Here is a 13094-nt window from a genome sequence, read left to right as displayed (position 1 = left end):
AGTTATAAAGAAAGCTAATAGTTTTATTATACTTGTCAGTATATATCACATATTGGGCACAGTTCTAAGAACTTTTTATTTATTGATTCACTTTATCTTCACAAGAACCCCACGAGGCAGGTACTCATTATTAATTACTATTAAAAGGTTTCTAATAGTAAATTAATTATTATTTGTTCCCTGCCTTCCTTCAAAAAAGGGTTTGAGACATAATGCTACATTGGTAAAGTTCCTGGCAGCGTGGATGGGAGAGGACAGTCCTTGCCAGGAGGACATGATCCCAGGAAAAGAGAGCAGGGGCTGCTTCAGATCACCTGGGGCTGAATTCAGCCTGAGTCCGTTCCCTTGAGCTGTTCCTGCTTCCACAGCTTATTCCTTTCCTCTGCCTTTCAATGTGCCGATTCTGCAAGTGGTCCAAGTTTTTTTTCTATCCCCTTTCTTTCTTTTTTAATTTTTTCACACAGCCCATGGCAGCTGCAAGGTGGTGGGGGCCGGGCAGACGGCAGCTGTTGGTATGTATGGGACCTCTGTAGTCTTTCTTTGTGAGTCAGGGGCTGTCTGTATATATCACAGGCTACCACCTGGCAAGACATTTAGTTCCATCTATGTTGTTTAAATGTTTCCTAGATGATATCATAAATGTATAAGCATGGGAGGAACTCCAACATGTCGACTTCCAGTCCCTCACTGCCCTCCAGCCTTATGCTGAAACATTCTAGGGCAAATTTATCCTCTAGCTTAGCAGATTCTCCAGTCCTTCCCGCTTGCCCGATGCAGAGGTTTTTAAGCCAGTGGGGTATGCATTTCAGCAGAAGTAAACAGTGTAGTCATGGAAAACACTGAGCAGAAGCCGAGGCCCAGGCAGGTGGCAGGCTTGCCACTCAGGCCCCCCGCAGTGGTATCCTTGTCTCTGGGCCTCAGTTTCCTCTTCTGTCAAACAAGGCAGGTGGGCTAAACTATCTCTGCTCCCCCCCCCCCCCGCCACCACCAACCCCCCCCCCCCCCTCCCCTTGCTTTAGGACTCTGATTCTCTGATAAACTAATCAGGGCAGATGGCTGTTCATCCTTGATGATATCACCTCAGGGAAGGACAGTTCATCATGATCCTTATGAGCCTTTTCGAATGTTTCCTTGTCCTTAAAATTGAGAAATTTCCCCTTATGTAACTAAAAATTTCCTGTAATTTGAGGGGTTTTTTTTGTTATTGTTATTAGGACTTCTGAAAAATATGAATAGAATTTTACCCTGTGTTCCTGTTACAGTGGCACTTTTGTACACATACAATGACGTGTCTGTTTCAACCTAGACGATTCGTTTTCAAAGACTTCGAAGCAATGATATTCTACTTGATATTTATGTTTCAGAGCTCTTTGACATGCACCATTTCATTTGAACCTCAAGCTAAAAATTGGAAGGGAAACTGTACTCAATTTTACAGTGAAGAGATTCAGGATGAATAAATCTAAATACCTTCAACAGATATCTTACCTACAGTTACTAAAGGGAAGAGTCAGGACCCAAACCCACGTCTTTTGACTCAAAGTCTAGTGCTCAGGCCACGAGAACACATTAATTTAGCAGCTCCTCACATTACCGGACACACCAGCTCCCCCTGCCTGAGTGTCTGCTATATCCTGCGTACCTTGGCGGGTACTTTGCATATAACACCTTGAATCTTTGAAACCATGGTGCAAGGAAAGTATTATCATACTCAGTTTAGAGCTGGAATAAATCAAAGTCCAGAGGGATTAAGTATTAAGTAGTTGTCTGATGGCTAATGTATGTTTCATGAAGGCAAAATCAAACCCAAACCTGTTCTTTTGACGGTGCTGCCTTCCACTTAAATAGACATCACTCAAAATGAGATCCCATGTACTTTAATCTTCAGGATTGTTGGGGCCACATGAATTATTGTTCTATGAAAGTACGGTCAACAGAATTACTGGTTAGTGGAATCCCATTCGGCCAACTCCAGCCTCACTCAGTTGCCCTTATGCTTTCCTATTGTGCTTCATTCTACTTCTTGGACTTTCTTTTCTACACTTTATTTTCCAGTCTTTCAAAAATGTTTTTTGTTGCTTTTTTTCCCCAGGGTCTTATTAACATGCCTGTACTTATATTTTAGAAGATTGGCATTGCCCTGGCCACTTTGGCTTAGTGATTAGAGAGTCAGCCTGCTGACTGAAGGGTCACAGGTTTGATTCCCGGTCAAGGCCACTTACCTGGGTTGTAGGTTCGATCCCCAGCCCCAGTCGGGGTTGTGTGGGAGGAAACCAGCTGATGTGTGTCTCTCTCTCCCCCTTTCACTTTATCTAAAAATCAATGGGAAAACCTCGGGTGAGGATTAACAAAAAAATAAAATAAAATAAAACATTTCTAAAAATATAAAAAATTAAAAGATTGGCATTTAAAGTGAGCATGGTATTCTTAGTTAGAAGTCAAATGATGGCCAGTAGAAAAATGGGGTTCTAACTTACTTCCTCCTCCCTAAATTCCAGATTGAACATCCCAGGATCATTTTATGGTTATTCATAATCCATTTTCCTGACCACTTTACCTAGTTAGCCCTTGTCCATCTTGTATCTGTACAATTCATTGCCTATTCTTAAGCACACTAACTCTATCTTGAAATGGGGATAGTAATTCCTGTCCTTTCCACACTCATAGTTTTGATGATGTTCAGTCAAATGATGTGTAGAGAAAGCTCTTGGAAAAGTAGGAAGAACCATGAACACAGAAGATCACAGTATATTTGCTTTTGCAAAACCTAAACTATAGAATTGAAGTTAAATAATTAGGATTGTTCAATAAGGCTAAGATTTGGATAGTCTGAATTTATCTGTTTATTTGTTTATTTATTTATTAATTAATCCTTACCAAAGGATATTTTCCCATTGACTTTTAGATAGAATGGAAGAGAGGGAGGGAGAGAGAGAGAGAAACATGTGAGAGAGACACATTGTTTGGCTACCTCCTGCACGACCCCAACTGGGCCAGGGGATTGAACCTGCAACCCAGGGATGTACCCGTGACCCTTTGGTCCATGGCCAACGCTCTAACTGCTGAGCCAAACCATCCAGGGCTGGATTTATTGAATATTTATCATGTATAATATATAATCATTATATAAAATAATTTCATTTGTCATTACATTATTTTAAAAGAAAGAACTTATGTGGTTTATTTCGAGCAATGTCCTTTTCATACCATAGCTAAGGTTGGTTAACTACAGTATTGGTGCTTCTCCTCGTGTGTTTTTTGACCTGTAGACTCCTTGGCTGTTCTCCTACGAAGCCCCACCCCTTCTGGTGTTGTTACAGACCCTGCATTCGCCTTTTCCTGTAGAAGCCCCCACATTTTCAGAGTAAGAGCACATTTTTTACATGTTAAATCTTTTTGTGTAGTTCCACGATGATAATGAACTTCTGCATCCACTGACTGTGAAAATGCGCAATGACAAAAGGACATTACAAACAGCAAAACTTTTAAATGGCCTCGTACTTCATCAGTCATGGCTGCATCCAAATGCTTTGGGAAAATACGCAGACATGACTGAGACATTATCCCACCAGGCATGTTTATAAACACTCCGTAAATATTTGTCAAATGAAAGCATGAATAAGAAGAGAATGAATATTTGCAGGCAATGCTTGTGGCATGCGGGACATGTGGCCTTTTGTCATAACTCCATTCCCCGACCCCTGCCCTGGGGTCAGAGCTCAGAACCACTTGTATGGTTTCCCAAATACCTAGTATACAGTAGGTCCTCGATAACTGTGCACTGAATGCCTGTATGAAAGAATGAATGCTACTCTGGTCTCCCAATTAGATTGCGTTTTTGAGGACAGCAAGTATGTTACAGGCCCTTCTGCATCACCTTCAGAACCCAGCATCATGCTGAGAAAAAGCAGGCTTCTTTCAGATAAGCAACTAATTTGATTAGTATTACCTATGAGCAGATGTATTTCTGGAGGAGCTTATTAAAAAAGAAACATCTAAAATTTAAAATATCTAAAGGGAACATAGATACTTCGATTCTAGAACACCCTTTGTGTTTCTCTGCAAGAGTAAGTGAAAGAAAGTATTGAGTTAGGAAAACATGAGGAGATGTGCGGGTTCCTAAGGAAAAGCAGTATTGTTGGCCCCCGGGAAGGGAGAGCGCCTTGCTAGTGGAATAGAAGCCTCCTCCAGGAAGCCTGCCCAGTCTTCTGCTGGGTGATCTGAGGCCTCAGCAGAGAGGAGGCCCTGCGACCAGAACAGTCTGGCAGAGACTGAAGTGGTGGAGGAGATGGTTAGCTTATTACACCATGAAGCGGCAGTGGCCAAGAGCAAATTACTTATTCATAAATCACGAACTAAGGCATATTCAGTATTTTCATGGCAATGTGACATAGAGAATGTGTTAGAGGGCTCACTCACCTCAACAATGCGGGTGAGAGCAGTCCGATCATCTTGAAGACGAGCTCACAATGTGGGTTCTTCTCAGAGGCTCCAGAGTCATGAAACGCCGTAGGAAGCTCTTGCACAAAGCCGGGTGGTTACTTCACCTTGTAGCTAAGGAAGTGAAAGTGTCAAGATGAAGAGGACTTGAAAGTCAACATTCCCTCTAAGGGGAAAAAGTGCAGACACAAGCCCCCCCCTTTTATTTTGGGGGGAAGGTTCCGCAGTGCTTTGATTGTAAAGAAGATCTGTAAAGACAAACAAGAAATAACCTTTCTTACTTCTTGTTTCTCCTCAGCTTATCCTGAAATCTTAGGCCTGATTGTTATATATGAGCAGCCTAGAAAACAAATGACCAAAGGAAAAAAGGAGAGAAATGATGTTACTGTTGCTTTTGGTTAATTTGATGTTTTTTTCATGTTTTATGGTGCCTTGTTATTCCTAACCTCAGTTATTTCCGTTGAGTTGAAATTGCTAGGTGGATGGGATTCCCTGAGTCCTAGACAGGACCTTGACCATGGTTTGGTCCAGATTCCCAGTTTTGTACCTGTGGGAGCTGAGGTACGGTGACGTAATGCACCATGTCACAGGTCTGTCTAATCCATACCATCACACTCACCATGGCACAGTGCCCCCCAAATTAATCTCTTGAACAGAAGTTCAACCCAGATGCAACATAGCTGTGACCTTATTCATCTCCCTCTCTGTCCCTCTTCAATGAGACATGTCAGCCAGATGGGCTATTTTATCCGGAGTGCGGGGCCCGGGTGGGATCTGTTGGTTTTGCAGTGGATGGATTTGGGCTGGAATGCAACCAGGCCATGCACCCTAAGATGAGTACTAGACAGTACAGTGTATGACAAAGGACATATGCACTGGAGCCTGACTGCCCAAGATGTCCTGGTCCTGCCACTTAGTAACTATAACACAGTCAGTTTATCTGTGAAATGGGAATAATATTGGTATCTCTTTCCTGTGACTATAGTAAAGATTAAATAGATTCATATGTATGAAGTGCCTAGAACTGTGCTGGATAGATGATAGGCATTTGGTAAAGACTGTTGTTATTATTATTATTAATGTATATTATGACTACATCTTTAACTGTAGAACGATAGCCATGTCACAGGATTGTACCACTTAAGAGATATTGAATGTGTGACCAATAGAAGTAAAGGGATGGATGAAGTAGCAGTGTGATCTTGGGCGACACTTGGCCTTTCTGGCTCCTCTTAAGTAGCATCATGCAGATCAGGGACTAATTGGTCTTGCCACAGGATGACCAATCTGTCCTGTGTGTCCCTGGCTTTGTCGGTTTCTGCGTGGAAAGTTTCATATCCTGGAAAGCACTCGGTGCAGATAGACCGGGACAGTCGTGACCCTGGCCCTCTGTGACCCTTGCTATGTTGCAAGGTACACTAATGCTTAACCACTTGGGCCTTGAGGTACCCTGTCCTGTGTCCCCCACCCCGTCTTATCACTGGGGAGTAGATTGAGGGGTGTATCGCAGACACTATTGATTATTTATGCTAATTCACCTTCCCTCATCACTGTCTTCTTTACTGGCAGATCCTGATTTTATTTCTTTGTTCACTCACTGAATGGCTGTGTGCCCAGAAGAAGTGACAACCCCAGTTCACCAAGGTGGGGTTGGCTTTTGATTAATCTAAGCGAAGCATGCAACGCTAGTCTCCTTACCAGTGACTAAGTTTGTACGGGAAAGTTGTATGCACTGATATTATATTATTAGTTGTTCAAACACTGAAATGCTCTGTAATGGTTGGTAAAGATATATTTGCCCAAGTGCCCTGTCTCCTGCTCCAGGATCCCTGTGTTAAACCTCCCCCATTCAGCTGCTAAAGGGTTAATGTCTAGCAACATTGGGGGCTTCCTGGGCCCTGGCCCACTCTTTCTTCCTCCTGCCTTGTTGGCTCAGTGCCCTTGTCTTTGTGTGTGTTACTTATTTTGTAGAATATCTTGCCTGTATGTGACCTAATTTTGGGACAGGTGGCAGCAGTAATAGCTCTATTAGTTTCCTGAGAACAGTGGTCTCAGTGGCAGCTACCAGGGTCCAGGGTCATGGTGCTAGTGTCCATAGCAGCAGATGCAGTGGTTCTGGCCAGGCCGGTTCTGTGATGTGATTCTAGGTAGGGCCTCTAAGCCTCACAGTGCCCTGGCTTTTTAGAGGATACAGCCTTTTAATACATCCCTTTTCTGCTCAAAATAACTGTGCCACTTAGCTTTTGCATGTACCATGCCACCTAAAACTTAGTGGTGTAAAACTATAACCATTTATTAAATAAGTCTTCTTAAAGGTCACAAGAAAAAACATTAAATCCCTTTTGGACTGTGGGTTACTTAGAAGGAGAAGTGGCTTTTAGTTAATCTTTTAAGGATCTGAATGGCCTTAGGCAAGTAGTGAAGAATCTGATTGGCTTGTGGGTTTTCCAGGCAGAGGCAAGAAAGACACATGATCTTAAAATTCAAGTTAATTAGAAATAATTCAGTCATACTGACTTGGTAGAACTCTCTTTAGTTGCCAGGTCTGCAAATCAAGGAAAAGAGCAGGCAGAAAATTGAGTCAGGAGGAGTCTTACATTGGAAACTCCCTGAGGGTAAGGCTAGTGCCTCCCCTTCACTCTTTCTTCCTCTGTCGAGGCCAACATGGTGCTCTGTGCATAAGGCACATTCAAACATACCAGCTACCCTTTCCTCATCTGGAAGGTCAAACTCTTTGAAGGGGACTTTTATTTATTAAGAATTTTGGGTGTACAAGCAACAGAAACCAACTCTAGACATCTGAAGAGAAATGGAATTGATCTGAAAGATACCAGGGAAGTTCATCAGATCTGAGGAATAGTAGAACAACCAGGCCTCGAGATGAGCAGAACCTGGGCAACCCTAGAAGCCTCAGCAATGACAATTATTGGCCCAGCCATCTAGGGCAATGACATAATATGAGAGGGAATATGACTGGTCATGCCTCAGACAGGGTTCACCTTGACCAAGCAACTGTGGCCAAGGGAGCAGTGCTGCTGGCAGCCCACACCTGTGACCCAAAGGATAATACCTAGAAATTTCAGCAGCCACCCACAGAACTGCCTGTTAAAGACTTTGTGCATCAGTTATCTTTTGTGCATAAAAAACTATCCCCAAACTGGTTTGAAACAACAACCATTTCCTTGTTCATGATTCTGTGGGTCAGCAATTTGGGCTGGGCTCAGCTGGATGGTTCATCTGTTGATTTCATTTGGGGTCATTCTTATGGCTGCAACTATCTGGTAGCTCAGCTGAGGCTGGATGGTCCAAAATGGTTTCACTCATGTGTCTGAAATTTGGTGCTTGTTACCACCTGAGAAATCCTGCTACTACTCCATGTGACTTCTCATCCTGTACTGGCTAACCCGAGCTTCTTCATGTGCTTCTCTCAGGGAAGCAAGAGAGGGCAGGTCCAGTGTGCCTCTGTCTATATCACATTTGCTATTGATCTGCTAGTTAAAGTGAATCACACAGCCACACTTAGAGTCAACAGGTCGAGAAATAAATCATACTACAATGAAAAATGCATACAAGGATTGCAGAAATTGATCACCATTTTTTAAAAAAATCTACTCCACCTTATATTGACTTCCATCTCTACATATTTCCTAGAGCAGTATAATTAATTTTTTTTTGTGGTACGTGCCCCTAGGTGGGAACCGAACCCAGGACTCTCTGGTCCGCAGGCCGACGCTCAACCGCTAAGCCAAACTGGCCAGGGCAGTATAATTAATTTTTAAAAATATCTTTATTTTTCTTGAAAAGTATTTTCAAGAAAAAAATAGACTGCTCACAGTAATAAAATTGATCTATAAGAAGATTCCATTTTAACCAGAAATTGCAACTCTATATTTTTCTGAGTAAATCCAAAATGCAGGAATAGCTAAAAAAACAAAAAAACAAAAAAACTGAATAAGTCTTTAGCCTGATGCTTGACATTAATCTGATTTTTTTAACTTATCTTTATTGTTGAATGTATTACAGATGTCCCCCATTCGTGCCCCCGTTGACCCCTCCTCCCTGCTCCCACCCCTCTTCTACCTTCCCCACACTATTGTCTGTGTCCATTGGTTATGCATAGATACATATATAAGTTCTTTGGTTTATCTCTTTCCCCACTCCTTCCCCCTTTCCTTTGAGGTTCATCAATCTAACAACCAATTTGTACTTCTTAATCCCTTCACTTTTTTCACTCATTCCCCTAACCCCTCTCCCATCTGGCAATCAACAAAAAGTTCTCTGTATCTATGAGTCTGTTTCTGTTCTGCTTGTTCATTTGGTTTGTAGATTCAATTGTTAATCAATATGTAATTATTGCCATTTTATTGTTTATATTTTTGATCTTCAAGGAGACCCTTCAACATTTCATATAATACTGCTTTGGTAGTGATGAACTCCGTTAACTTTTTTTTGTGTGGGAAACTGTCCATCAATTCCAAATGATAGCTTTGCAGGATAGAGTAATGTTGGTTGTAGGTCCTTGCTTTTCATCACTTTGAATGTTTCTTTCCACTCCCTTCTGGCCTGCAAAGTTTCTTTTGAGAAATTGGCTGACAGTCTTATGACTTGTAGGTAACTAACTGCCTTTTTCTCACTGCTTTTAAGATTCTCTCTTTGTCTTGAACCTTTTGCATTTTTATTATGATGTATCTTGGTGTTGGCCTCTTGGGATTCATCTTGTTTGGGACTCTCTGTGCTTCCTGGACTTGTATGTCTGTTCCTTCACCAGGTTAGGGAAGTTTTCTGACATTATTTTTTCAAACAGGTTTTCAATTTCTTGCTCTCTCTCTTCTCCGTCTGGCACCCCAATGATGCAACTGTTGGTACTCTTGAAGTTGTCCCAGAGATTCCTTACACTATCCTCATTTTTTTGGATTCTTTTTACTTTTCGCTATTCTGATTGGGTGTTTTTTGCTTCCTTATGTTCCACATTGATGGTTTGCTTTTTGTCTTTACCTGCTCTACTATTGATTCCCTGTAAATTATTCTTTATTTCAGTTAGTGCTCCCTTCAATCCTGACTGGTCTTTTTTTATGTTGTTGATGTTCTCACTAAGTTCCTTGGAGTTTTTCTTAAGTTCCTTGAAGTTCTCATTAACTTCTTTGAAGTGCTCACTAACTTTTTTGAGCATCCTTATGAGCAGTGTTTTGAACTCTGAATCAGATTGATCGCTTATCTTCATCTCATTTACTTATTTTCCTGGAGTTTTGTCCTGTTCTTTCATTTGGGACATGTTTCTTTGTCTCCTCATTTTGGCTGCCTCCTTGTGATTGTTTCTATGTATTAGGTAGAGTTGCTATGTCTCCTAGGCTTACTAGGGTGGCCTATTATAGTTAGGTGTCCTATAGGGTCCAGTGGCACAGCCTCCCTGATCACCCCAGCTGGGCCCTTGAGGTGCACTCCTCATGTGGTCTGTACACCCTTCTGTTATAATTGAGTCTTGATTGCTGTTGGTGCATCAATGGGAGAGACTTACTCAGGCTGATTAGCTGTAAGGACTGGCTATGCCCACTGACCACTGACTACCTTGGAGGATCAGCTATGCAGGTACATAACCCACAGAGCAAAACTTACTTCAGCAGGGCTCTGGTACCCACTGAGTCCATTCCTTGAATGTGTCACCTGTAGAGGTGGTTGGGTGGTGGTGCTTCGCAGTGTTCTGAAGCTGTCCACTGGGTGTGCTGGCTCTGGGGCAAGGTCAGCCACTGCCTGTGTTCTACCCAGGGCCACCAGGCATAAGCTACAAAGCAGTCCGCAGATGGCTGCTTCTTGTGCTGGGCTTGGAGGTACTCAAGTAAAGTCAAGCTGTGAACCAAGGCTGGCACTTCTACTGCCAGGCCTGGGGCACGTAGTGAGAGGTATGGGCTTACTGAGGCCAGATGCTGTTTATCTGAGAGCATTTAGGGAAATCTGAAGCAGGATCCAAGACAGGTCAATGCTATGGTAAAGCCACTGGAAACAGCTTGGGTGGGCCTGAAATTTGGGTGGGGCAGGGCCTCAGGAAATCACTAGGGTGGGGCAACAGTGTGAGCCAGGTTGCAGGAGTCCCAGATATGGCCCTGGTCTGCAGCCCCAGGGAAGGGCTCACCTAAAGAACAACAACCTCCGCCAGCACATCTGCTCAGGAGAAAGCTGCCCCTCCAGCTCTTGGCCCAATTCCAAACAACTCAGTTCTTCCCTGTTTGTCTCTGTTGCGTTTCAAGCTGCCTCCCCCATGCTGGAGCCTGGAGGGAGGGAGTCCAGGTAAGTCTGTGCATTGGCCCTCTATGAGGAACTGCCTGGGGCTCCAGCAGTTGCAGCCTCCCTCAGTCTCAATTACCACTGGTTTTTACAGCCAGAAGTGATGGGGACCTTCTCTTCCTGGCACTGGAACCCTGAGCTGGGGGCCTGGTGTGGGAAGGGGACCCCTCACTCCTCAGGGAGGACCTTCATAGCTGAGGTATCCTCTCGATTTTTATCTGCCACATGTGTGCAGATAAAACATACCCGCCTGCATCTCTGCTCCTCCTACCAGTCTCCATGTGGCTTCTTTTTTAATTCCGTAGTTGTAGGACTTCCATTTGGATCAGTTTCAGGAGGTTCTGAATGATGGCTGTTCTGTAGTTTAGTTGTAATTTTGATGTGGTTGTGAGAGGAGGTGAATACCACATTTACCTGTACAACCATGCTGACCGGAAGTCCCCATTTGATTGGTTTTTGAAATGCAGTTCTTGATCAGCTGATTTTCTTCACACCAAATTGCCAATTTGACTTTAGATTCCATTGATGATGAAAGTAGTCTTCTCTTTTAAATTCTTTTTCATCACCATTTATTCCCCCATTCCCTCCATTTCTCAAGTACTTATTATATACTAGGTGTTTTTGTCAATATCTTTAATTCTTTCAATACTCTGTAAAGTAGGAATTATTATTCCCATTTTAAGGTTGAGGACCTGAAGCCCAAGGTGAAACTTCCTGCCCCCACTGCAGAAGCTGTTCATGTCAGACACAGGATTTGACCCCAGGTCTGTCTGACTCCTTGGGCTCTGTCACTGCCCCACTTGGCCTCTCAGTGATATTTTTTTTCCTCCAGAAGGCATATGAATTGCATGGATAGCAAGTCAAAGAAACACACACCATGCTTTCTTCTCAACTTGGTCAATTTTGTGAATAGAGGGAAAATTTCAGCGTGCTAATGGTCAAATAAAATTTCTTAACTCTGCGTCTTCATTGAAGAAACTAGAGGTTTGCCAGCTCCAAGCTTCAGCCTTGCACTGTGGAAGAAGTTCCGTGTTTGGAAAGCCTTCTTACCCTGAGGTTATTAACTGAAAGGTCAGGTGCTCAGTGACCTGGAGGGCATGGGCCGGAGGTCGTTGGAAATGGTTAAATATGTTTGTTGTTTAATGATTGGAATAAACACACACACATAAATGACTGGTAAAATACATGCACATGTATTTACCTCTCCCTCCCAAAGGCTCGTGATCCACAAGTTTGCTGGGAGCCACGTATTTGGAACTTGGTTTGCACTATCCCCTGTAAATGATAGTTCTAAAAATAATTAGTTTCACCTGAGGATATGTTTAAACAGAGGAAGGGAGAGGGAGAGAGACAGACAGACCGACAGAGACATCAGTGTGAGAGAGAAACATTGATCGCTTGCCTCCTACACATGCCCCAAACAGTAATCGAACCCACAACCTAGGTATGTGCCCTGATTGGGAATCAAACCCACAACTCTTTGGTGTATGGGACAATGCTCCATCTAGCTGAGCCATCCGGCCAGGGCTATTTATGGCTTTTTTCCCCCTTCAAACTCTTAATGTTCTTAAGCCCAGCCCAGTTTTTAAGCCACCAAACCACATTTTTGGGATGAAGATTTGTGTTCAGGTGCAAATCAGATCAGAGAGCACATTTATCCTGGACCCAGTGGCTCCTTCGGATTCAGCGTAGAAGGAACAGGGAGGTTAGGAGCAAATGGCAAGAGCAGGCTGGAAAGCAGATGGCTCTACACACGTGTTTGGGTAAATTCCGAAGGGAACTAACATTCATCAAGTACCTATTATACGGCACACCCTGGCCAAGGCACTTGTCAGAAAGATCCTATTTTTCCCCCAGTTGTCCAGTGAGGCAGACTTCACTATCTTATTTATCCCGTTTTACAGATGCAGAAGGGAAGCAACTTGCCCAAATTCTCAAATCCGGTTAAGTGGCAAAGTCAGAATCTGAACTCAGATCTGTTTGCTTTCAGAGTCTTTGTCGTTTCTGTTCCCCGTGCTGCTGTTGACTCCATCCTTTGAGTGTGCGGTAGCTCTTGTATCTTTGTCCTGGGATAAGGGAGAGAGTAGGCACTCTGGGTCAGTAGCTGAGCAGCTCTCTGAACTGAAGAAGGAATTAAGCAGGAATGGAGGGGTTTCAAAATAGCCCCAAATACTTCCACCTCTTTTGTTCACACAGAGTGTTCATTAGATAACTGTTCATAAATTGGGGCAGTGACATTATTCTTTTTTTTTTTTTTAATCTTTATTGTTGAATGTAGAATGTATTATAGATGTTCCACATTTTTTTCCCCATTGACTCCCTCCTCCCCACTCCCGCCTCCCTCCCACCTTTTCCCACACTATTGTCTGTGTCCA

General features: G+C 43.1%; 1 protein-coding gene across 1 annotated transcript in view; it reads right to left on the bottom strand.

Annotated features, from left to right (window-relative positions):
* Window positions 1–4465, bottom strand: part of RBPJ (recombination signal binding protein for immunoglobulin kappa J region) — a 202385-nt gene extending 197920 nt beyond the window's left edge. The window contains exon 1 of the mRNA XM_036279718.1: window positions 4420–4465. The gene's annotated coding sequence lies outside the window, so the exon portion shown is untranslated. The remainder of the gene's footprint in view (window positions 1–4419) is intronic.
* Between the last annotated feature and the right edge of the window lie 8629 nt (window positions 4466–13094).

Source organism: Molossus molossus, unplaced genomic scaffold (assembly GCF_014108415.1).
Source record: "Molossus molossus isolate mMolMol1 unplaced genomic scaffold, mMolMol1.p scaffold_m16_p_1, whole genome shotgun sequence".
NCBI lineage: Eukaryota > Metazoa > Chordata > Mammalia > Chiroptera > Molossidae > Molossus > Molossus molossus.
Note: the sequence above shows the minus strand (reverse complement) of the source record. Positions and strands in the feature narration are given on the sequence as shown.